Here is a 24,924-nt window from a genome sequence, read left to right as displayed (position 1 = left end):
CTTCACAAACTTTTCTTGATTCTGATCCTGCTGTTCAGCAGACATTGAAACATTACCCAATGAGAGAGGTTCCTCCGATATGGAGGGAAGAGGTTGCGCAAGCAGGTAATAATCCAGCTATTCCCGCTCACTTCCAGCGTATATGGGTACATGTGCCCTGGAAGAGATCTGATGTTTTGGCCCTCAAACAATCTTTACCGGATCCCCGTAAAAACCCTGCTGGTTACTATAAAGAATTGTCCCAGACTGTTGATGCCTGTATTATGAATTTATCCGATATTGACATGTTGATGGGAAATGTAGTCCCACAAGCGTTATGGGCTCGGATTCGTAGAGAGGATCACGTTCAAGAATTGGGTGGTACATGGAATGCTATAACTGCCTCAGATAGAGCACAAGTGGGTGGTGCTAAGCCTGATGTTTTGATCACAGAACTCCCTGGTAGGATTATTACTTTAATGAAAACAATGATGCCCGCCTTACGAGTTAATTTGGATAAATTAGCTGAGTGTAAACAGAAGAAAGATGAGAGTGTCTCCGACTTCTTCACTCGTTTTGAGGAGACGTTTATTGATCATAGTGGTCAGGATATGACTACGGAGGGTGGACAGCGATTATTTGTAGATACATTTGTATTTAATTTGCTCCCCGAGTTGTCACATAAATTAAAAGACTCTGAAAGTTCATGGGCTGTTTCTTCTTCTGCTCAGATATTGGTTACTGCTCAATATTACGAAAACAGGGACAAAGAGGAAAAAGACAAGCAGGAGAAAAAGACTAAAGAATTAAAAACGAAGGTTCTTCTGCAACAAGCTTATCCTCCTCGCTCTGCTCAGCGCCAGTTTCAACAGCCTCCACAGTTTCAGAGGGTGTTTCAAAAGCCTGAGCCCTATATTCCGCGGCCTTTGTTAGGTCCTAACCAATGCGCCTATTGTAGGGAGGAAGGTCATTTTAAGAATGGCTGCCCGGTTTTATTACAGCGTAATGGAGGACTATCTACTCCAGGAGGTCGTGGTGGTTCCCAGTTAGCACCCAGGGGTAGAGGTCGAGGTATGTTGCCCTAGACACAGCGTTCCCTTCCACCTCCACATTCTATGAACTACTTTGATCAGCAAAATACTCAGTCTACACAGTATTACAATGATGATTACTATGTTGAGGGTGAGAATGACGGCCTTCACGCTAACTAGGACAGCCATAGACAAAGTGAGGGAGTTGTATCGCTTCCAGTAGATCAGAATGGGCCTTATGTTAATGTCACTACAATGGGTGTTTCAGAGCCATTTCTTTTAGATACTGGTGCGATGAGAAGTTCTATTATTCACTCCAAACTCCCTGGGGCACCTTTGTCTGGCTTAACAAACGTATCGGTAGGATTTTCTGGCGCCCCAGTTCATAGCCCGGTCTCTTGTCCTCTGCCTATGTCAATTGGTTCTTATGATTTGGAAGCTCCGCTTCTTTCAACGACTGGTTGCGGCGAAAATCTGTTGGGTTTGGATTTATTGAAAAGATTGCATGCTACAATATATTGTTCTCCTTCTGGTGTACATCTCGTTTTGGGGCAGAAACTGTATTTGTCTAAAGATAAATTTCCACCTGAATTGCACTCTCTCCCTTCAACACTTTGGGCTACGGGTCCAAATGATGTTGGTTGTCTTGAGATCCCACCCTATGTCGTTACCCTCAAGCCCAATGCTAAATTTCCACGCATCCCTCAATACAAAATTCCCAATGATGGCGAAAGAGCACTTTTTGCTATTATTTATGATTTGGTCCAGAAGGATGTGGTCGAGGAGACGAGGGGAAATGTATGCAATAGTCCTGTTCTCCCGGTTCTTAAACGCACTGATCCTTCTCAGCCTCCTGTTTATCGCTTTGTTATTGATCTCCGGGAGGTTAATAAAATTGTTGTACCGCAGTTTCCTGTTGTTTCAGATATCACTGCCCTGTTAACTATGATACCTGCCTTGGCAGCTTGGTTTTCTGTTATTGATCTGAAAAATGCTTTCTTCAGCATCCCCATTGCTGAAGAGAGTAGGGATATTTTTGGCTTCTCTTTAGGAGGCCGAAGTTTCCGGTTCAAGCGTGCACCCCAAGGCTATTGTGAAAGTCCCTCTATCTATAGCCAAGCTCTGAAATGCCAGCTTGATGCTTTTCCTTTGCCGCCAGGTGCTACCCTTATTCAGTATGTGGATGATTTATTTATTGCTGCTGATTCAGAGGATATTTGCAAGAACGTGACTATTGCACTATTGCGTCACTTGTCTGACCTTCACCATAAGGTTTCACCTTCTAAGTTACAATATGCCCGCCAAGAGGTTACCTATTTAGGTCATCTCTTGGCGAAGGAGGGAAGGTGACTGACCCCAGAACGTATTCAAGCAATTGCACAAATGTCTGTGCCATCCACACAAAGAGAAGTGCGTGCCTTTCTGGGCATTACCTCTTATTGTAGACAGTGGATTCCAAATTTTTCTTTGTTGGCTAAACCTTTTGTTGGCACTCACTTTGAAAGACACACCCCAACCCCTTCCTTGGACTGACAAATGTCAGAAGAGTTTTTCTAATTTACGTGCTGCTCTGTGCTCTGCTCCTGTGTTGGGTATTCCGGATTACAGTAAGCCCTTCACGCTCTATGTCCATGAAAGAGAGGGTTGTGCGTTGTCAGTCTTAACACAATGATTTGGAGACAAGCAGCGTCCATGTGCCTACTTTTCGGCTACATTAGATCCAGTAGCCAAGGCATTGCCTAGTTGTCTTAAAGCTACAGCAGCAGCAGCAATTTCAATTCATCAGTCTGCTGGAGTGGTGCTAGATAACACTCTTATTGTTATAGTACCACATGCAGTGGATACCTTGCTAAATAGAACAAAAACGCAGCATCTTACAAGCGCTCGCTTGTCTGGGTATGAGCTGACGCTCTTGGCTAGTCAGGTGCACATCAAACAATGTAACACTTTAAATCCAGCCACATTGTTACCTCTTCTAGAGGAGAAAGGTATTCAGGAACAACATGATTGTTTTCTCCGTACTGAGGAGGAGACAAAAGGTAGGATTGATTTGAAAGATACACCACTAATGGACCCGGATGGGATCCTATGGGTGGATGAATCTTGTTTTAAACTCCCTAATGGTGAAACAACTTCAGCTTATGCTGTTACCACCTTGCATACAATTGTGGAGACAGCACGCATCAGACATAATTCAGCTCAGGCAACTGAACTGACGGCTTTGACCAGAGCGTGTGTGTTATCTAAGGGGAAGAGAGTGAATGTATATACCGACAGCCAGTATGCGTTTGGTGTGGCACATAGTTTTGGTCGTTTGTGGAAGGAAAGAGGATTCTTTACCTCCCACGGTACTAAAATACAGCATGGTCAGTTGGTAACTGATCTTCTTGAGTTACTTGCTTTGCCTACCCAGATAGCAATCATAAAGTGTAGTGCGCATAAGAGAATTACTGATGATGTTGGTCGCAGGAATGCTTTTGCGGACGAGGTAGCGAAAGACACAGCCAGAGATGCTATGAGTCGCATGTATGTTGCGGGCCCTGCAAATTGGGTCAAGGAAAAAGGAATGTGTGAGGATACAATAGAAAGTGTGAGATCGATTCAAGGAGAGGCTACAGAGAAAGAGTTGAGTAAGTGGAAAGAGAGTACAGGAATGTTAGACGCGATGGGATGTTGGATAGAATTGTCAGAACATCAGCGTTGGCTTTTACCAGATGCCTATGTACTTCCTGTAGTTGCTATGGCACATGGTCCAGCCCACATCAGTGCGAAATGAATATGTAAGCTTCTGGCTCCAGTGTGGCTGAACGAGGGGAATCCAAAATGTGCAGATAATTTAGTGAAGCATTGTATCATTTGCCTGATGCATAATCCAGGGAAGGGAACCCCAACTCCAGCAGGTCATTTTGCTGCCCCAACATATCCTTTTGAGGTGTTGCAAATTGATTATATTCACATGGAACGATGCAACAATCTCAAATATGTTTTGGTGGTGGTGTGTGCCTTCTCCAGATGGATAGAGGCCTACCCCCTGAAAGACAACACTGCTTTGTCCACTGCCAAAGTTCTTCTGAAAGAGTTCTTCCCTAGGTTTGGTTTGCCACGCATTGTCTGGAGTGACAATGGAAGTGAATTTGTGGACCAAATTATGAAAAAGGTGTGTGCCGGTCTTGGTATTAGGCAGAAGTTCCATGCGGCGAACCATCCCCAATCAACGGGTTTGGTAGAGTGCTATAACGGCACTCTCAAACTTAAGCTTGCAAAGGTACAGGCTAGCACGGGACTTGCCTGGCCCGATGCTTTACCTTTGGCTCTCCTATCCACTAGAACAGCTGTACATTCTACCCGGCTAATGTTTCGGGAGTCCCTCGCCCTAAAAAGTATTCTGACATACAGTATCCAATGCTGATTGACTATTTACATGACCTCACTACTAAATTACGTGTTCTCCACTAACAGGTGCAAAACGCTTTACCAGAGGCCTCCACAGACCCACGTCATTCTATCCAACCGGGAGACTGGGTCTGTGTGAAAAATTGTCAGAGGACAAGGAATTTGGAACCTCGTTGGAAGGCGCCTCGACAGGTTCTTCTGGTGACACGTACAGCAGTGAAAGTCGAAGGGAAAAAGAACTGGATCCATGGCGTGCACTGCAAAAAGGTGCCCTTGCCCTTGCCTTTTGACCAGTTGCTCCGTAAGGGTGTAGGTGATTTTGAAGGCGAAAGGGTCCCTCGGTTTGTACCTTTAAGTAGTGCTCACCTAGATGGAACTCGGTCAGAGAAAGAAGATGACGACGTTTTACAAGAAGCCGTACCGCCACATCTCCGATTGAACACTACAGATCCACAGACACTATTTCAGGACCAAACTGTACTGAACAGAACTCAATATAATTTAAGGCCTAGACTGGTCAAGGACACCTGAGATTTTCATCTCTTTCGTGACATGTATCATCTGTCCAGGTTGCAGGGTCACGCTAGGAGTCTTGGTTCGTGACATGTAAAGTGGCTAGGCCCCCAGGACTTGCAGTGTCATAGGACGGCTAATAATCACAGCCAAGTGAGTAAGGAAGATTGCCGTGAGAAACAATTTTAGAGGATGGATGTCAAAGTGGGAAAGAATAATCAGAAGGAAGAGATAAGAAAGAAATATTGTAAATTAGTGTACAGTCATTGTAGCATAACATTGTGTGTTCTTATGTTTTTTAGTATCTTATTGGCTTGTGTAGGTTGGATTGTTTATGCTATGCAGCACAAATTTGTCCCTACTTCTGTTTCCTTGCCTCTTCATTCTACTATCTCCCCACATCAATTACATACGCTTCCCCAACATGAACTAATCAGGAGAATAGAATGTTTTAACAATTCATTTGTCCAGTTGTTGCAGCAACACCAATTGGTAGTCAACACAACCGACTGTTGGGTGTGTGGACTTATGCCTCATACCACAGACAAAGGGATGCCATATTTAGCCCTTCCACTTTCTTATGAAGGTTCCGCTTGGGCCTATTTTGTGATGTTTTCAAATGCATATCAGAACCGATTTAGACGTCCAGTTGGTTCATATGGTAGTGGGCAAGATTTTAGTCATAGTTCTCTGATAAAAGGAATAGTGGCTATGTCTAGAATTGTGGAGAATAGTAGGGTTCCTGTTGATGAGAAAAGGGCATATGATGGTTGGAACGTGACTCGTTACGTTACGAGCCTTACAGATAGAGTTAAACAGGGAAAATCTCCACCAATTTGGACTGTGCCTCATCGAGGTAACTTTTGTTTACAAATGAATGGCCAGACTACTGACACTGGACAAGGAAAGAGTTTTTGTTCCCATACATACATTCACACAACTCAGAATTCACCACCGTTAGTGCCATCCCAGGGCACGTATTTTGTCTGCCACGATAGAGCCTACACGTGGCTACCGACTGATTTTTCAGGAACGTGCTATATAGCCTTTCTTCTCCCTCCTGCATACACTGCTCCTTCGGGACATCACAGAAACAGATATGGCAGAGGGATTATTGATTCTAAAGACACGGCAGGACAAGAGGGAGGTGATTTCCTTAAAGGATTTCTCCCTTTTTGGGGCCCAATGGCCAACAGTAGAAACATGAGACAATTGGTTCGTGTTGTTGAGACTACCATAGATGTGACTGTGGGAGCCTTGAGTAATCTCACAGCTGAACTTCAGGCGGATCGTCTCATGACATTGCAGAACCGGATTGCTCTGGATGTTATTCTTGGGGATCGTGGTGGAGTTTGTAAATTGATCGGATCGAGCTGTTGCATTTATATACCTGACGACGCCCCTACGGTATACCAAGCCATCTCCAAATTACATGTGATCTCCGAGTCGATTCATCAAGACGAAGGAGATTGGTCTCTATTGGAATGGTTTTGGGGATTACTGTCCAAATGGGGATGGAAGGTATTAACATTCCTTGGAGTGGTTTTGGCCATCATTTTTTCCTGTTGTCTCTGTATGCAGTGTGGCCCCGCCATCTGTGGTCTTTGTGCCACTATGTGCGTCCCAAGGCCTGTGTCACGGAAGACGGAGAGCATTAAAATGATGTTGCAGCAACAGCTTAATGACCTCATGGCCATTGACTTCGACTCAGATCAAAATGAGTCTGTTTGTCTTGCCTGAGTAATGGCAAAAGGAGGGTCTTAGGTAATTCAGTTTTCCGATCCCGTTCGTATTTAGCCACCATTTTGTGTCCTTCCGCCATTTTGTGTTGCCCTCACTCAGGCAGCACGGTGAACGAGGTGTTGTTTTCCCTCTTCCTACTTCAACGTGTCAAATAACCTCCTGCCTCTGTTTAAAGCTGGCATCAGGGTCCGGCCGACTCCACTAATCCTCGTCTGGTTTGACTGATCCCTGTCTCGACTATCTGTTGGTTCGCAACATTCTTTCCTGACTTTATCTTATCCTCTGGCCTTCGCTATTCTTTACTCGTATTCTCTCATTTCACAACTGTCCTCCGGGGCATACAAATGTGTCCTGCCACCTGCAAGTCGACTTATAAACACTACCACTGATTAACTTGTGGGGAAGGGTGACAAACACAGTTGGAAGAGAGGCTTATTTGAGTTACTTAATATCTTGTTTTCACATTCTTCTCATTGGTTAACCCTGTATGCATTGGGAGTGTTCTTTGTGAATATGTGTGTTATAAAAGATTGTGCGCCACGAAGTAAAGTGGCAGTCTCCTAAGAACATACCGAGTGTACTTCTGGGACAACTGTACTTATCTGCAGCTAATAAACCAAACCTTCTACGCCTAACGGAGTGTCCCGTGTCTCTGTTTGACAAGGCAGGTGAACTCAGGAGATTAAGGCGTACCCTGCGCCGCCAGACCCATAAGGTCTCGGTTCTTCAGTACACGAATAGGTGATACACACTTGGAGATGGACCTTTCCAGGGAAAAGAGCACCTTTGATGTAGATCTACCATCTATAGGCTAAGGAATGGGGACTGCTGACACAGCCCAGAGATCTTCTATTATATAATAATACTTCTTCTTAGCAGGGGGAGGGAGGTTAGGCACTATAGTCTTTTTCTCCATTGTCTTTTTATGATGACATCTCTCTTCATTATTTATGGATTAGCTGCTATGCTATTTTTGTATTATGCATTTTCCTGCTTGTTGTGGCACGTATACTGCATGTTATGGCACGTTAGTTAAAATAAATATTTTAAACTGTTTGGTATCTCTGTCAGATCTTATTGTAGACTAGTACAAGAGAGTGAGCGAAAGCGTGTATCTTTTTACCGCGATTCCTGAGAGATCTGGGGGTGTTGTGTTCTGGGGTGTCTAAGCATTTGCTTCTCTGTGAGTGAGCAGGAGAGCAAGTGAGACACTATAGATAGTCGGTCCTGGGTTCGTGGGCACTAAGGTGGTAGGAAGACCCAGTCCCTATACGCCAAAGTCCCATTTCCTGCGGATAGTTCTGTATTTGTGCAGAATCCTCGCAACAGCAGCAAGCTAAAATGTATACCCCAAGATCAGCTGTGTGCTTCCACATTTTCATTTGGGGTATGCGGGTTGAACAACATGCAAATTTAAATCCAAGATTGCACAGGGGATTGGTGGAAATGTCCCCTTTTCTGCAGATTTCTTTTTTGGGGTATCAGTTGGTTTTGGTAAAAGAAAAGCAATCTAAGGTTTTCAAATTAAAATTATGCCTTTCTGTGTAAAGAATTGTCTTATTCCAGTGCTTAATTTGTGAATACAAAATATGTGCTAGCCCAAAGGTTGCATAGAAAGATGCTGTCCACTTCCACCAGTGACATGTCTCACATCCACCACTGGTGCAAGCCACTTCACCAATGGCACTGTCCATTGTCTTCAGCCCTATCATCAGACCTGCCTACCCGGGTAAATGGTAGCGGCACATTTAATGTGGCAGCGCATAAGGATGTGAGTTGAATAGTATTGTATGAGTAAGCCCCACTTTTAGGCAGAGATCACAAGGAGCTTTCCCAGAACATTGTTATGAAAAAATAGTGCCAAATAGATAATTTTACAGCACAATTTCACATCAGAGGGCCAAACATCCAAATGTTATTAAAGCCCAAGAATTTAATCAAGCACCCAAGTTGAACTCAGAGATATGAGGGGTTTCAGTTCCTAAATATTTCTAGATTTTAAAAATAGTAATAATCTTTTTACCAACTATAGTCAAATGAGTTTTCTTGTGACTGTTACATTTTTAATGTTGCCACTAGTGCTTCCTTTACTTTTTCATGTAAGTTTCATTTTTTAAACATTTAATTTGTCTTGTATTTTGTACTGTAGTATGAAAGTCGGATCATTTTGCTTTCTGTTATTAGTCATTTCTTCAAGCATAAGTTTGTAAACCCTAATCTGTTTCAGTTGTTTTGGCGCTGTGTGCTTTTTAAGTTCACCATCTACCACTCAAACTTCAGCTTTGGACTCTTCTTCAAGGACAGAGCTTAACCGGCCCAAACAATTCCTTCAGAGGGTTCCTTTGCCGCCTCCCATGTGGCTGAAGCTAAAGATGTTTCTGCATTATGGCCTTTTCTTTCTAGGACAGCTAATGATAACGCACACGAATTAGTCAACTATCAACAATTATTTTCCCTAACGAAATGCCAGAGCCTTGTCGAAACGTTGTTTAAAAACATAGCAACGAACCTTTACCTTTATGTTTGTGCTGTTTCCGGGATAAGATTTCTTGAGTTTGCTTCGGGCCTCTAACTCTCTCTTAGTGTTTACATGATACCTGATCAAGGAACACCCTGGTTTGAATCGGCAGCGTGCAGGAGGGCTTAGTGGCTGCATTACTGTAAGTGCAAGGGCTGCTCCTTTTCATGTGCTGCCTTTTTGTCTTCATCTGAGGCCATCAAACGGCGGCCTGCAGGCGAGGGGATCCAGCTGATCACACGAGGAGCTGTCAAGCAGCGGCTTTCACATTTAGCAGACGAAAGAGGACCCTTCAGTTTTCATAAAGCAGGCCCAGTAGCCGAAAGATAATGGCGACCGTAATGCCAAGCAAGCTACCTAAATTCTTTCTATACGCCTGCTATGAAAATAAGCCTGCACGGTATTAGTATTGCTATTATATACATGTGGGCCCAACACGAGTTACCCTTATGCCAATTCAGCATCCACAAAGAATACAAAAAGTAGGGATTTGATATAATAGTCAAGACTTTTGAGGAAGAAATCCCGTCCCAGGGTTTCCTTTATGTATAGTCATTTGCCTAGTTGTTCACCAGCTTTGTAGTCTTTTCAAGATTCAAAACAATGAACTACAGTGTTTGTTTTCTTGTCTTTGTCTCCCCCTATTGCTATGAGTGGTTTCTCCGCAATACAATATAGATTTGCATTCTTTTATTTCAATGGCTGGAGCATGCAGGTCGTTACTTAACCTCCCATCCTCAAACATTTTTTTGCTTTATGAATTTTTTTTCTAGCAGTTTTCGTAGTTATAATCCATTATTTTTTAAAGTGACAATACAACTCTGGCACAGTGGCACGCATTTATTAGCTAATGATTTTTATGTAATTCCCTCTAATGTCAATGTTCAGTACTTTGTCATAGTAGCAAATCTGAGGCGCTAACAGTTTGCAACAAGATATTAATGTTGAAGGGTATTTTTGAAGAACATCTGTTCAAAAGGGTCCAGATGAAAGAGTCATTTTGGTAGAAGCTGTGACGTATTTGCAAGGGCCTGTCAGAATGGGAATCCTCATTCACCACCAATCCTTATGGGTTCTGGAGTCTCCAAAACGTATCTTTAATTGCATAACGGCAGCGCTAGAATATTATGTTAAGCATTGTTGGTAAAATAACTCAGTGTCTACGGAATAGTTGCCAGGATCTTCATGTAAGAGGTGCATGACACTGTACTGAGATCGAAAATTCCACGTACAATATGCAATATAGGTGGATGTACAGTATGGCCATGCATACATCACATGTGTTATACTGATGCTACAATATTATGGAAACATTAGTAGGGGAACTTTCTTCCTGTTGAGTGTCTCTAAGTAGAGCTAGTAGTTGTTAACGATTTTGCAAATTTGCCACAAATTTGTCCTTACTGGCTGATGCTCATGATTTTCATAAATACATGTTCTAGCATAGGTAGATGGGCAAAGGTCATAGAAGCGCCCTAAAAAACGGTCAGCACCATCTTTGTGGTGTCTCATTTACTAATCCGTATTCTTATAAAGCAATTGCTGCCATTTCATTTAATATTTTGGCAAATGAATTAACAGCAGCGGTATTAGGCACGACCATTAACGAGAATGCTTAGAAATCTTTATTCATGGCCTACTATATCTACAATAACGTTGACATATCAAAACGATGACTTTAAATATATTTAGTCCATAAAATGAAAAGAAAAAAATAATGTTTCTCCCTGTTATTATCATGTGAAATTGCAACAGTCAAAAAGACAGACCATATTCCAATTTTATTTTAGTCACATTATCTCCTTGTTACTTTCATATGAAACCTGAAATGCAGATATTACATATGTCAAAACTAAATCATTAAAACAGCATGATAAATAGCAAATCATCTGCTAATGTGTGCTTCATTCACTTGTCCTAGGACTGCTATTATACTAACAGAATGTGAACTCATAGGTGCCTATTAACATACTGCATTTTGTAGTACGGTGAGTGGTACAACACTATTACTACTGATGTACTACCACATTCTATTCAAATACCTACATGTGGAAGCCCACCCCTCCACTTCCCCTATCTTTTATCTGTAGAGATATCCCTCCACCGGACTCCGGAAATTTCTGCATGCATAAGTATACATTTTAGTAGTAAATATGGGAGGGATGCAGGGGATTGACTGGAAAATGGGGAGTACTTACTGTTGCAAAGTCATCCTGTGCCTTGGGCACCCCCCAACATTTTGCTGACTGATACTGGTGGTCTGCCCTGATTGGTCAGAGTTAAGTGGATGAGCCAGGCTGCCTTGTAGACGTGATAAAGAGCCCCTGGGGTTGCCCAGATCTGCTGGGAGGGCAGTGTGCTGTTCCATAGGAATTCCAGGCCAGGGGGAGGAGTCGTAAACCATGGTCTTCAAAGAGGAAAGCAGAGGCCAGTGTCATTTACAGCTCTGAACTTACCACCTCAGGCAGATGGTAAGATTAAGGAAGGTATAAGCAGATGCAGTGGGGAGAGTCTAAGTAAATTAGCCATCCCAGGGGTGTGTTTAGCCAGCTCTTACCTACTTGCTGAGAAATCAGCCATTATGGATTTGGAAGATTTGATGCACTCTGGGACAAATAATGCCACACTCTACAGGATGTGGTCATAACTTTGAGGAGTTACCCTGCTCCCATTGGTCAGAAGTGACCTCCTGCATGAGCCAGAGAACTTGGAATAATTATCTGAGAGGGGCAGAGCCCTCCAGTTCTGCTGCCTGAAACTTACTGAAGAAAGAAGTGCCCTGCTGTGAAGGTTTGCTGTGCAAAGATTTCTAAGGCCTGACCTCTGAAAACTGCACCATCTGAAACTACAGCCCTGTGGACTATTTTGATGAAAAAGAACTGAAGAGTGAACTCCCTGAAAGCTACAGGTTAAAAGAGCTCAACTGGAACATCACCAACTAAATCTACACCTTGGAGAACCATCAGTGGATTTGTAAGGGTTTTGCACCAGTAGATTGTGGGAACTGACGTCCTCAACTTTCAAGGACCATCTTGGAGCATCCAGACCCTTGGAGTAAGTTTGATATACTTTTGGACCCCTTGAGGAACTTTAGAAAGAAGTTCAAGACCTTTGGAGAACTTTGGAGCAACTTTGAAAAAAAGCTCCATAGAGGGACCGACTCAACCTGGTCAGCCAGGCCGCCTGCCTTCAACCGCGATCTGGCCAAGCCACCCAGGTTCGTCCCGCTAAAAGCTCCATGGGTCCATCTTCCAGAGTTTGACCGGGACTAGAAGAAAACTGAAGCCGGCAAACCCTCACCCGTTCCAGCTACATGAGGAGCATCGAGAGACCCCGTGAGAAAAAGCTCCAGAAAAGTTTCTAAGTCCACTCGTAGAAAAGGTGAACGGGAGCAACCGCGAGAGCCCAGCCGCCTGCCTTCCATCGCGTACCGGCCTGGATTTCTGGGTTGCCCCTCTGAAGCGATCGTGAGAAATTTTCAAAGTCCGCTACAGGGAAGTTGACCGGGACCTCGTCACAAGTCAAGCCGGCGAACCCTCACCGGATCCAGACTGGCTGGGAGCTTTGAGGACCCTCGGAAAGAAAAGCTCCAGAAAAGTGTGAAGGTAGAAACTGAGACCGGGACCTGCCGGGAGCTGTAGCCGCTAAGGGCTTCATCGCGCCCGGCTTGAAACTTTGACTTTGGCCCGGTCTATCACGAGCATTAATCACAATATCACAATATGGTGCTATAATCACTATACCACAATATGGTGCTATAATCTTCTAAGTGCTATATTTTATAAAATCTTTGAAAATTCATATCTCCGGTTCCCTACATCGGATTTTTGTTGTTTTGGTGTCATATTAAAGATACAAATATTTCCTATTTTTCTAAACTGGTGTTGCATTTTGATTATGTGTTGTGTCTTAATTATCTACTGAAATTGTGGTTTTAAATGCTTTACATACTTGTCTTTGAAGTTAATCCTGTCTGCTTGCAGCCACGTTACCAAGGTTTGAGCATAGGAATAATTTTCTAAGACCTATGCTGAGTCCTATCATGTGTTAGTGGCCTTATTGCCAGTGGCAGACCTACATTTGCCCCTACCAATAACCCACTTTCCAATACTTACTATTTAAGGGGAGGGGTAAACAGAAGAGTAAAGAGGGGCTAAGGGGGGACGGGAGAGGGATTTAGGAAGGGACATGCACTATCCCACAAAAGTTATCCCATTGCTATTTCACTCTACACTTCTATAATTATGGGATATTTTTTCAGGCCACAAACGACAGAACCAGCTGTAAATGTGCTCCAGCTCAGTGCTGGTGTAAGTTCAGAACCACCGGTACCGCAACACCCTCTCATTTAAAATATTAGCAGATGGGACTTAAAATGAAACCCATAGGAAGAGATGTTAAAACAAATTAAATTATTTAGATTGCTTAAAAAATATAAATACAGCTTGTGTAATGTTAGAAAAAAGATTATTAATCTTTTCTTCATTAAAAAAGTAATGTAACATTAGTATGCATGAGACATTTTAAATACTGTTAATTTCTTCTTTACATCACTTTTAATCAATTTAAATACATAATAACAAGTATTTCTTTTTACATTGGTGAAATTTCATTAAATTATACTTCAAAAACATAAATTTATTTTAATTTAATATATTTCCAATTGCTTTTTAAAATAAAAATTGTTATTTTTGCTGTATAATTTTATAATTCAATATTTAAAATACATATATAAATAATTACTATTAAAGTTTACCTAAAAAAAACTATGTAAAAAAAAAGTTTAATAAGCTTTTAACATTTTCCCCATACTTTACTGTACACGGATCTCCACCCCTTTACAGAGGTCTCCGCAAAGTGTGTGGAATGTTAAATGCATTTGAAAAGTTGCTGCTAAATTAACTATTGTTCTTGATGTTTTTACTGACTCCGTTTCCTATTTCATGGTGCAGGACATGTAAGTTTACACTTTGAAATAACTGTGAACAGATCGTACCCCATGGGGTGTGCACGGTGCGCAGTGCGCAGTAGTAGGCCAGAGGCAGAGAAGGCTATGGCAGCACAGGTGATGCTTTCTTCTACCCATTTCATGATTCATGGGAAGCCTGCTAGTTACATGATTAACACATCACTTCCACTCCCGATCGCCATGGTTGGCGCTATTTAAAGCAGGCTGTAGCTTGCGATACCCTTTTCCAGAGGCCATTGCGACACTTAGACTGGAATGTGTCGCTCAAGCATGCACTGCGTGATCAACCCGGCACATATCTTCATCTTGTGGCCCCCTGGACCTTTCCTTGTCCCTCTGCTTCTCTTGGCCTCATTTCTATGGCTATTCTCTCCCTGCAGTTCCCTCTCTTTCTGGCTCACACTACTACAGCTCCTAATTTCAGATGGTACTTTTTCGCTCCCCCCGCGGCTCTTCAGAATTAAGCAGGCATGCACCGCCAGCTGCTCTACATCCCTTGCAGCCTGACTTGCTCATTCAAATGATTTGGTTGCCATTTTGCTCATTTCAAGCACTTGTTTTGTTGCTCGAGTTACCTGACCACCCTCCCCTTAAGAGTTTGCCTTCCTGGCCCAGGGCAGCCATGATTTCTGACTCCTCGATGTTAGCTATGGCCTGGTAATTTTGTTTTTGGGCCAGGTACCTCATGTAGAGGGGAAGGTGTCCTGAAACAGGATTGAGGATTTTCTATATAAATGTGAATGAGGAGTCTTGCGGTGTCTCTCCCTGTTTTGATCCTGAAACGTTTTGTGTATACTCGCAACCTAGATTTATTTTGTCTGGTTGTTATCCAGATTTGGCTGACGCTATTTGGTAATTTTGCCAATACCCCATATTTGCTCTTATCACCTAGTGTTTTGCATAATGGCTGTGGTTAGCGGTTGGGCAGGGAAAGGAAAAGTTCGGGACCCTCATCTTGTCCAACTCCTCAAATTAGTCCTGCCTATGCTGGGGGCTGAAGAGGGTCATCAGCTAGTTTGGATCCTGACCCGAAGTACACGTTGTTGAGCATCATAGGTGATCTAGAACGCTCAGTGGCAGCTTTTCCTCATGTTAAAAAAAGTCCATGAAACAGGCGGATGGAACCCAGAGTATTGCTACTGGGGATCTCAGGGTTGACCTAGAATGAGGGAACCCAAGCAAAGGGTTCAGACCATGGCACTGGATGCAAGGGACATAGCCAGGCCCTTTGGGTGGTTCCTGAGGCAGAGAACTCAAACACAGAGCCCATCCACCAGATCCCTCTCGACCCTGCACAAATGCCTATGGTTGTGCCTGCTTTGTACCATAAAGATAGTGAGTTGAGTGAAGTCCTCTGAGTCCTGACAGAGATCAGATAGTCTCTCAAAGATCTTATTCCAGGTGCTAAGGACTACGGTTCAGATGAGTTAGCAAAGGGTGAGGGGTTGATTTCAGATGCAATCATTACAAAGTCTCATGGGGGTGATACACAAGTTTAAAATGCGGCTTTGCGCTCCGGCAGATTCCTCCAGGTGCATTTAGTGACAAAGGTGACACTGACCCAACTTCGGGGGTCTTGAGTTCAGTGGTGCAGTTACTTCCCAAGTTAACAGGATGCACTAATTCACCCTTGTCAGGGCACAAACCTGTGTCACATTTGCCTTTTTATTTGTGCTGAAAGCTTGGACCGGGAGAAGTGTAGTCCCCTACTGGACTTTGGTGCTCCCCATTGGACCAGTCTCCAATTAATTTAAATTTCATACATTAATATTATGTTGTGAGCATTTCCATCAAAAACGATAGAAAATGACTAAAATGCATAAGCTGGGCCATCGATCAATTAGTAAACAAGTTATACGAATCATAAAGAATACAAATGTAACTCAGTGAAGTTCTCCCTAAAATACAGCATATATTTGCCTTTGAAGAAAAAGAAAGATGCCCTCCCTTTCAAGCATAAAGAAAACACACGCTTTTATAGGACTTTAGACAAAAGAATTGTTTAATTCGCTACACTAATACATTGTTCACAGGGTGTTCACCAATAGTAAACAAGCAAAAAGAAAGGTTTTTCTACAGAATGCATTCGGAGAATCTGTCACCAATCTACTGCATTAGATACGGACGTTCTCAGAGTCCATACATGTAACATAACTTGTTGCATAGTATTTTATTCAGTCTAGGGCAGCTAGGCTGTCCTTGGATAGGCACATCTCGTTTAGTGCGGCTTAGAAAGTCCTGGGGGCATATTGTCAAGAACGGCGTTAACATTTTCGCTGCTTGATAATATGCCCTTGAGAATTCCAATAGAAGCCCAGGTTCACACCAGAACATGGGCTTCTATTGGAATTCTCAAGAGCTTATTATCAAGCCCATAATCGCCGCTTTAGCGGCAGTTTCCTGTCGCTAACGCGGCGATAATTTTAACGCCATTCTTGATAATATGCCCCTTAGCCTTTTCATTGCAAAGCCTACAACCCTTTACTACAGGTGAATAATAACAGCAGAAATGATCAAGGGGTATGCTAAAATGCACTTAAAAGATTGAAGAAAACACAAAATTGTCCAAAGTTCGCGAAACCATAGGCATTTTTATCTAGGAAAAAATATCCCATTACCCCGCCCGATGATTTCTGAACCATTACATATATCTATTCATTAAAAGACAGTCATCATCAATCTAGTGTTCTTTTGCTTGTATCCGTCTAACTCTTTTATTGTGCCATAAAGTTCACTCTGCATCTCCTTGGCTTTTAAAGTCACTCTTTTCCTGTTTATTCCGCTCGTTGCTGACAGCTTCTTTGTCCCAAAGTTTAAACCACCATTTGATGAAATGCCTTAGCAAGGTTTTTAGGAAGAAAAGCACACAAGTGAAACCAATTAGCATGACTAAGAGAAGTGTCAGAAGCAGCTTTAGTATTCCTCTGCTAACACTGCATGCGCAACATTCTCTAGAATAAATTATTTTGCAAACTCTGCCTTCCTTTGCAAAAAGCATATAACGCTAGGTGGTTCTGTGTAATCATAGCTCTCATTACAAGCGATTCTTCATTATTTATTGTAAGAGCACCTACAGTGTAAATAACAAGTCTATCTACTAAAGTTGACAGTTTCCTAATCTTAAAATCATTCAGTGCTGCACCCACTGAGGGCATTAGTGCTCCATCAATATCACGTATTATTTGCTTAAAGCTGTGTTTAGTTTATCTTATGTAGTTGTCGAGTTTATGGTCTATGTTATTAGTGTGACACATTTTTGGAAAGACTTAAACTACATAGCAGCAACCTACCCAATTGTATGGCAAAGGAAAATAAGCAGACTTACCACACACAATCTATATGCCCTTAATACTTACCTCGAGTTCAGCCAAACTGCCACCCTTAACTTAATAGCAATGCTCATACTCTCTCCAACTTATGTCCTCTAAAGTCTCATTTCCTTCTTGTATTCTTGTCATACATAATGGTCCCTTCCTAGAATTATCAATGCTCAACCTTGGGGGTGGATCTTCTATATTACCTTTACTCTTCCCTCCAGTTCCTTTCAATTTCATTCCTTCACTTCACCTCTCTTCATCTTGCCTTATTCTTTCATTTAGCTTGTCCACAAAGATTCCCTCATCTTTACTAATTTTACATGTTAGGTCATGCATGCAATGATTTGTATAATTTGGGTTAGTTACAGGAGTAAAGAGTTTCATTATATACTCATGCTGATCCTTTTGCTTACCTGCCTTAGGGAAAGGATCAACATGTTTAGTTGTCCACAGATACATATTTTTTCACTTCACAAATAGCCAATTTTCTAATGGTTTTAATAATTTATATAAACAGTTTATTCAAATGTTTTTGATAAAACAAAATATGGAAAAAATGCAAGTGAAAGAAGCGACAGGTCGAACTAAGCCAATACCCACAGTTGCATACGCTGGAAAACAGGAAAACACAAAACAGTTTTCAATGTCCTTAATATTAACATATTCAGCAAGCATTTGGGAATACACGTTATAGCTATAAACAAACTCAGAATGAGGAGTTTGCAAAAGTCATCCATCATGCAGTTTCTTACTAGTAACAGGCTTATCAGTTTGATTCATTTGTGGGTGTGAAACATTTACCTCCAATAGATAGATGTCTAACATCCACCAAACTATGGAAACAATAATGGCAACTATCAAGACTACAAGTGCAATTTTGCAGTATTGCTGTGCCATGTTAGCTTGGATCAGATCAAATGAACAGGCTGGAAGAGATAGTCCTTCTACAACAATTCTATAGTCACTACCCTATCTCGGAATCTATAGTGATTTTTAGGTCTCGCTGAGCCCAGCGCATGCGCTGGCTCGAAGAGACATTATGTATGTGGGCCCCAAAAAGTGCTACCAGGCAAGCCTAGAGCTACAGTGCATGTGCGCGGGCGCGCGCGCCGCACTTACTTTCACTTTCGCAGCCGCACGGCCGCTTTGATCGCGATCAAGCTAACATCTGGTGAAAAACACTCAGGAAGATTAAACCAGTTTTACAAGTGCAGGCCACCAGGGGGTTATTAATCGGGCCTCGTTACAGAAAGGCTATTTTTCTTGTATTTAATATTCGATTACCAATCACATCAGCCCTTCATGAATGTTTTTTTCTTTCCGACATGAATCCCTCCCAAATAAACTCACATGAGCTTTTGATTAGGAGAGGCCGTCTTCAGCTGCAGCGCTTTAACCGTGAACCCCTCACCCTGCTGTAGCCTCAGAATGTCTCCTCCCTACAATGCAACCATGGCCTCGGTGGGGGTTTAGTCATGTTTTCCCAGGTTAGCGTTTACATTCTCGGAAAGCAGTTGCGCATACACAATATGTTGAGCTTTGGCTGTGAACGCAGCACTTGTGTAAATCGATCCATTGCAAATTCACAAGATTTAAGAGGGGGACAGCGAGAGGAGACTGCGGTGAAGTCAGTCACCCACAGGAATGACCTTGCGCCGCCGTGATTAGCCGCGAGCTCCACTCTAGCCTCAGGTGAGTGCTTCCTGAATGAGTCCCTAAAGGAAACTGGTGATCCATGCAGCACTTTTAACAACTGTTCCTCACTTAAGTCAATCAAGGAAGATGGCTTCGGAAATGAATGGCTTTCCTGTAAGGAGGCGCAGTCTAAATCTTCAGCAAACTCGTTCACGTGCGGGTTCTCCAGCCAATTGGCAGTGCCCGAGCTATTTTCCTCGTCAATTTTGAATGTCTTTTAGCGGTGCTGTCCATCAGCACATCTGCTGTTCATCATGCCTGAAAGTCATTGAAAGGCCAGAATCACAGAATGTTGAGCAAAAGCTGAGTCTCTTCACCCCCAAGGTGAGTTAATTTCCCTGCTTCTCCTAACACAAAATAGCGCTATGATGTTGCCTGTGTTGGCTGCATCATAGCGCTTTTTTTAGGTCTCGCTGAGCCCAGCGCATCTCGCTGAGCCCAGCGCATGTGCTGGCTCGAAGAGACATTATGTATGTGGGCCCCAAAAAGTGCTACCAGGCAAGCCTAGAGCTACAGTGCATGTGCGCGGGCGCGCGCGCCGCACTTACTTTCACTTTCGCAGCCGCACGGCCGCTTTGATCGCGATCGCGATCACTCACTTTCGTGCGCAGACCCAGCCTCCTCTGCCGGCACACCCACAACAGGCAACATTAGTTTTCTACAGCGCTTCGATCTAGCGCTTGAAATCACCTCACCTACCACCTGTTACTCTCGTCACTCAGCAATGTTTAGTTTCACCCACCCAGCCCAAACTAACATTGCTCCCCATCCCTTCCCATCATATCCCTTTAAAATGTTGTCCCTATCCAGCAACTGCAATATGCTGCTATGTCACTCATTTATGAAAAGGGTCATTTGCGCATATTTAACCTATTTTTTTATTTTTTTATTCACCCCTTTCAAGATTGGCAAAGAAGCATCTTGGAACTGCAAAGAAAACATAAATGGCGGCTTTGTCATTCCTTAAGTGGTGTAGCCAGTGTGCCATGGGTCTTATTGCAAGGAAGAAACCCCCCCCCCCCCACCATTGCTTGAGCTGTGACCTTGGGGCCCAGTGCCACTTCACCTGCTTTAACAGTGATAGCAACAACCCTACATAACTTAAGTGCACACATGCATGTCGATGCATGAAAGCTTAAACACACTCATGGTGAGTCGCTGCAGCGTCATGCCACCTATGTGTATATGTGTGATGACATGTGAGCTTACATACTGTTGGACTTTTTTTTTCACCAATGCTATTCAGCATTGGCAATAATCATTTCTCTTTTTGTTGATGCAGCATCAGTAAAAATAATTGGCAGAGCCTAAAATTCTGCATTGGCAAAGCATGCTGCCAGGGTTCTTGGCCCTCCCACATCTTACCACATCCCCCCCGGATCCCTTTGCATGCATATCAGCGCTAGAGCCTGGGTGCTCAAGATGCCACCATTGAAATGCATGGGAGAAAGCCCCGAGTGTAAGGGGAGAGCCTCCGCTGGGAGACTGAGCACCGCGAACGGGGCTGTTTCTCCTCAAGATTGACTCCTCAGGTAACGACCCCTGAGGTTAGCCTGCAACTCAACTTTGCTGCTGCACAACAAATGCCTCAATCGCTACAAGTAGTTTTCCTAGCATATGATACTAGCTGAAGCCCGCCCTCCCTGTTTCAGTATTTTCTCATTTCTTTCTGATTCTGGGTGCTCTGTTTGCCTGCAAGTGCAGATCTAGAAACACATCTGAAAATAGTTTCCAAAATATTCAGAATATGCGAGCAGTTTCCAAAATGTACAAGGAATTTGTAAAATCTGCACTCATTAAGAAATCAGAATTCTCTGAATATAAAACCATTTCCACGGATTTGGGCAGTGCCTACCTGTCTATGTTGGTCAATAAATGTTTTAAAACTGATGTTCAGTACTGATTGTACATGATTGTACAATCTGTTTCATTATTGTTCAATATTCGAGTACATTACTCTAAGTTAAAACTCGCTTTTGTGACTTTGGTTCAATGCTGGGTTCGATATTCGTCTTTGCCCCACCACATTTATTACTCAAGACAAGAAGGATGCATATTAAGTTGGTGCTTTGATTTATAAGCCATACCTTGAAAATCACACTGGACAGAGGCTGAAGCTAAGAGTGCCCCCCCCCCCCCAAACCCCGCCTTTAAACTTCTTAGGTAGTACAAGACAGCAAAAAAAAGAGTGACAATGCATGCCCTGACAAACTAGTCTTTCACATTTTAATATAGCATTAGTATGCTATGACGATTTTTTTTTTGACTTATGATTGTCAGAATGGCTCGGCTTGTAGTAGACAGTCGTGTTTGAATTGTACGTCCAGATTTCTCGAAATGACCCTCAACTCGGCTGCTTTTCGGAGGCAATCCTTTAAGTACGACACACGCGGCTGTATGAGCCTGTATTACGCCTTCCAGTGGGATAATGACCTAGACAGCACCCAGGAAGGAGGGGAAGTTTAATCTCTGGAGGCAGTCCTTTTATCATCCAAACAGGGGGAACTTTTCTGTGTCCTCTTTTGTTTCTCTTGATTACTTCAGGGCTTGCAATCAAATGCAGCTTAGTTGCTGCTTCTATGTATGACCAGAGCGCCATGCGCGCTTTCACTGTGGCAGTGCAATGGGTCTCACATTTGCGAGAGTTTGAGCTATTTGGCATTGTAAATGACAATGCCTTTTATTTATGTGTTGGTTTTTAAAACATAAATAATAAGTATTGTCATTTACAGTACCAGTAGCTTAAACTCTTGCAAATGCGAGACCTATTGCATTGCAAATGCTTGTTATTCTGCGTCAACAGGATGCCTAAGGCTCTCTAGTGCTCTGGCCCCATTACCCTCAATATATTTCTTTACTTTTCAACTTTGTCAATAGTCTGCTTAACTTGTGCCCTTTTATAAATGACTTTGACTTTTGGAGGTTCCTCAATGTCAGTAAGACACTCATTAGATTCAATGTCAGTCCTTAAAAACTATGTCCAACCTGGACCTGACTACTTGTGATTTGTCTTTCTCTCCCTTTTGGATCTTTTATGGATAGTCAAATCTAAGTCCCCATCCCTGCCATCCTGTTGTTCTGGATGTTCTTGTTTCTCTACTCACTTACTTCCCTGATTGTCTCTGGTCTCCTAGTCTTTGTCGACAGTCTCTTTTGCCTGGTACTAGCTTTTTGCCCTTCTTCTTCTAGTTGCAATTGTTGCCGTGAGGTGCTTGTGATTTCTTGCTCAGTAGAAGCTGATTTGTTTTTAGATGCAGAACGTTCGCAGAAATATGCCACTCTTTGATTCGGGCGCACTTGTCCCAGGCAACGAGTTCCTACTTTCTCTGTGGATGGGTAACTTCAGTCTAGAGTCTTGAGTGTCAGTCACAAGTGAAAGGCCTGTACTGCCATTCTGCTCTTGCAGCTGTTGATATAATGCTGGGAAGTCTCGGACTGGCCCTACTCTTCCGCTGTCTCAGATCTTGGCTCTGCTTTATCTTCTGCTTGTTCACCTGCGTGTTATGGGAGGCGTGTATCCAGTTTGGCAATCTGGCACATTTTACGGCAGTATTGGTGACCAAAGTAAATTGGTATGGGCCTCTTCAGCGCTCCTTCAGGCATGAGTTGTGAATGTGTTTCTTCACATGAACCTAGTCACCTGGGCTCGGGTCATGACGTGGAGTTTCTAGCCCAGATAGAGTCGCAACGCCAAACTGCTGGGAGATAGAATGTACCACATCAGTAAATCTCTTGCAGGTACCAAGAACCAGAACATATGTGATGTTCCCAAGAGCAGCAGCTGGGACAGAAGGAATTCACATAGCTCTCCCCATCAGCACTTTGTAAGGTAATAGTTCTGTTCTCTTGCTAGGTGTGCTTTGAATGCTCATCAGTACCAAGAGAAGTGCATTGGGCCGTTTGAGAGATGTTGACACACAAGTTTTGGCCAATTTGCTTTGATCATTCGGTTCACTCTTTCAACTACACCTGAGGGTTCTGGTCCGTAACTACAGTAAAATCTTTGGTCAATCCCTAACGTCATGCATAGCAACTGCATCACCTCATTCATGACTTCTCGTGATCTCATTTGAGGTGAACTGCCATTCTAAATCGTGGAAACAACTTCTGCAGTAGTATTTTGGCAACTGTCACATCTCATAGAGAGATATGCATCCATCCAGCGAGAGAATAAGCATACAATGACTAATATGTACCACAAATTATTATATTGGGGCATCTCCACAAAGTCAATCTGGAGACGGTTTAAGGGGCCATCTGGCTTTCACATGTGGATTATACCAATATTGTCTAATGGTCATCATCATCCCCTTTCATCTCACATGTGTTGGCCCATGCATATATCTCATCATAGCTGGTAACACAAAACCAGGTAAATGAGGTTTCCCATCACTAGATGCCCATATATTACTACCATTCTTCACACTTCCTGCTCTTTCCCATTTTGCTTTATCGATCTCTTTAGATTCATGCTGCAGTTCTCTTAGTTCATTAAATGTTTGTATAGTCAGACCCTCCAGGATTTTGCGGTTTGCAAAAAATTGCGAAATTTGCAGTTTTGTAAAAATGCTGCGATTTTTATAAAACTGCTCGTGAAATTTGGAAAATGTGATAGGGAGACTCTCTCTAGTCCAAGCTGTAATTACATAAATATCTAACTTGTACTGAGATAGATGTAGTAACATATGCAATTTGTTGACTTTGGAAACTGAAAACAAACATTTTGTTCCTGGACCCAATCGTTATGTCCTGTATGCCCTCGTTCCCAGACCTGCCAAACGTGAGTGCTTTGAAACATAATAACTATCAAAATTAAGCAGTATATTAAAACACTTGACCTTTCTTCTTTAAACTAAATGGATTTAGAGGTAACTCGTGCTGAAAAGTTGCCCCATGAAAGCCTCCTGACTCATTGATTAGTAATCAAAATAACACTGTCAGGAATGCAAATATCAAAGATTATTAATCCTTGCACCCTCAGAAGCATGCGGGCACAGGTGACAAAGCACTCCTTGGATACCGGCCAAGCAGCCTCTCAATTTCTGCCACCTAGACTCTAGGAAAAAATGAATCTGAGGTCATATCACACTCCAGAAGCCCTAGAAGGAGATGCAGTGAGGCTTCTTGGGCCCCAGGTAATCAGGGTCTCTCTCTCCATTTCTGCCAGTCAGACAATTCAAAACAAGAAGCAAAATACAAACCCAGCCATATTGTTACCTAAGAGCGTTTTATATAGTGTTTAAAAGTTCCCATGTAATATATATGACGGTTAGGAGTACAATGTTTCTTCTTGAATTTCTGTAGGCAACAGCAGTTGAAAACAATCTTATGAGAAGGGTTTAGTATGTTTTATTTGTTTACAACTTTACTGTGCCGTCCTTCCCTGTAGCTTTTCCCCCCACAGTCTTTATAGAGCGTCTCTAATCTCTGAATGTTTCTTTGAATCACACAGACTCAGGCACACGTCAGACTCCCGTTGACGGACAGGCATGGCAGGGGCTGAGTGGCACACATGCACCTCTGAGGTCCCAATAGGGTTGTTTAGAAATCACTGGATGTCCTTAAGAACAGATACTGCCATGCCTTAACAAGTAATGTCAAATTCAATAGTTTTGACTTCTGTAGAGGACATGCATATAGAAGGACATATACATGTACAGATAGAGTAAGACATACTGGCTTCCATGGTCACACAGAGACCGACACATACATCTCCCACAAATGATGAATACTCACCAACACACATTGACAAAACTTTGTGTTTGT

This window comes from Triturus cristatus, chromosome 5_2 (assembly GCF_964204655.1).
Source record: "Triturus cristatus chromosome 5_2, aTriCri1.1, whole genome shotgun sequence".
Classification (NCBI taxonomy): domain Eukaryota; kingdom Metazoa; phylum Chordata; class Amphibia; order Caudata; family Salamandridae; genus Triturus; species Triturus cristatus.
Note: the sequence above shows the minus strand (reverse complement) of the source record.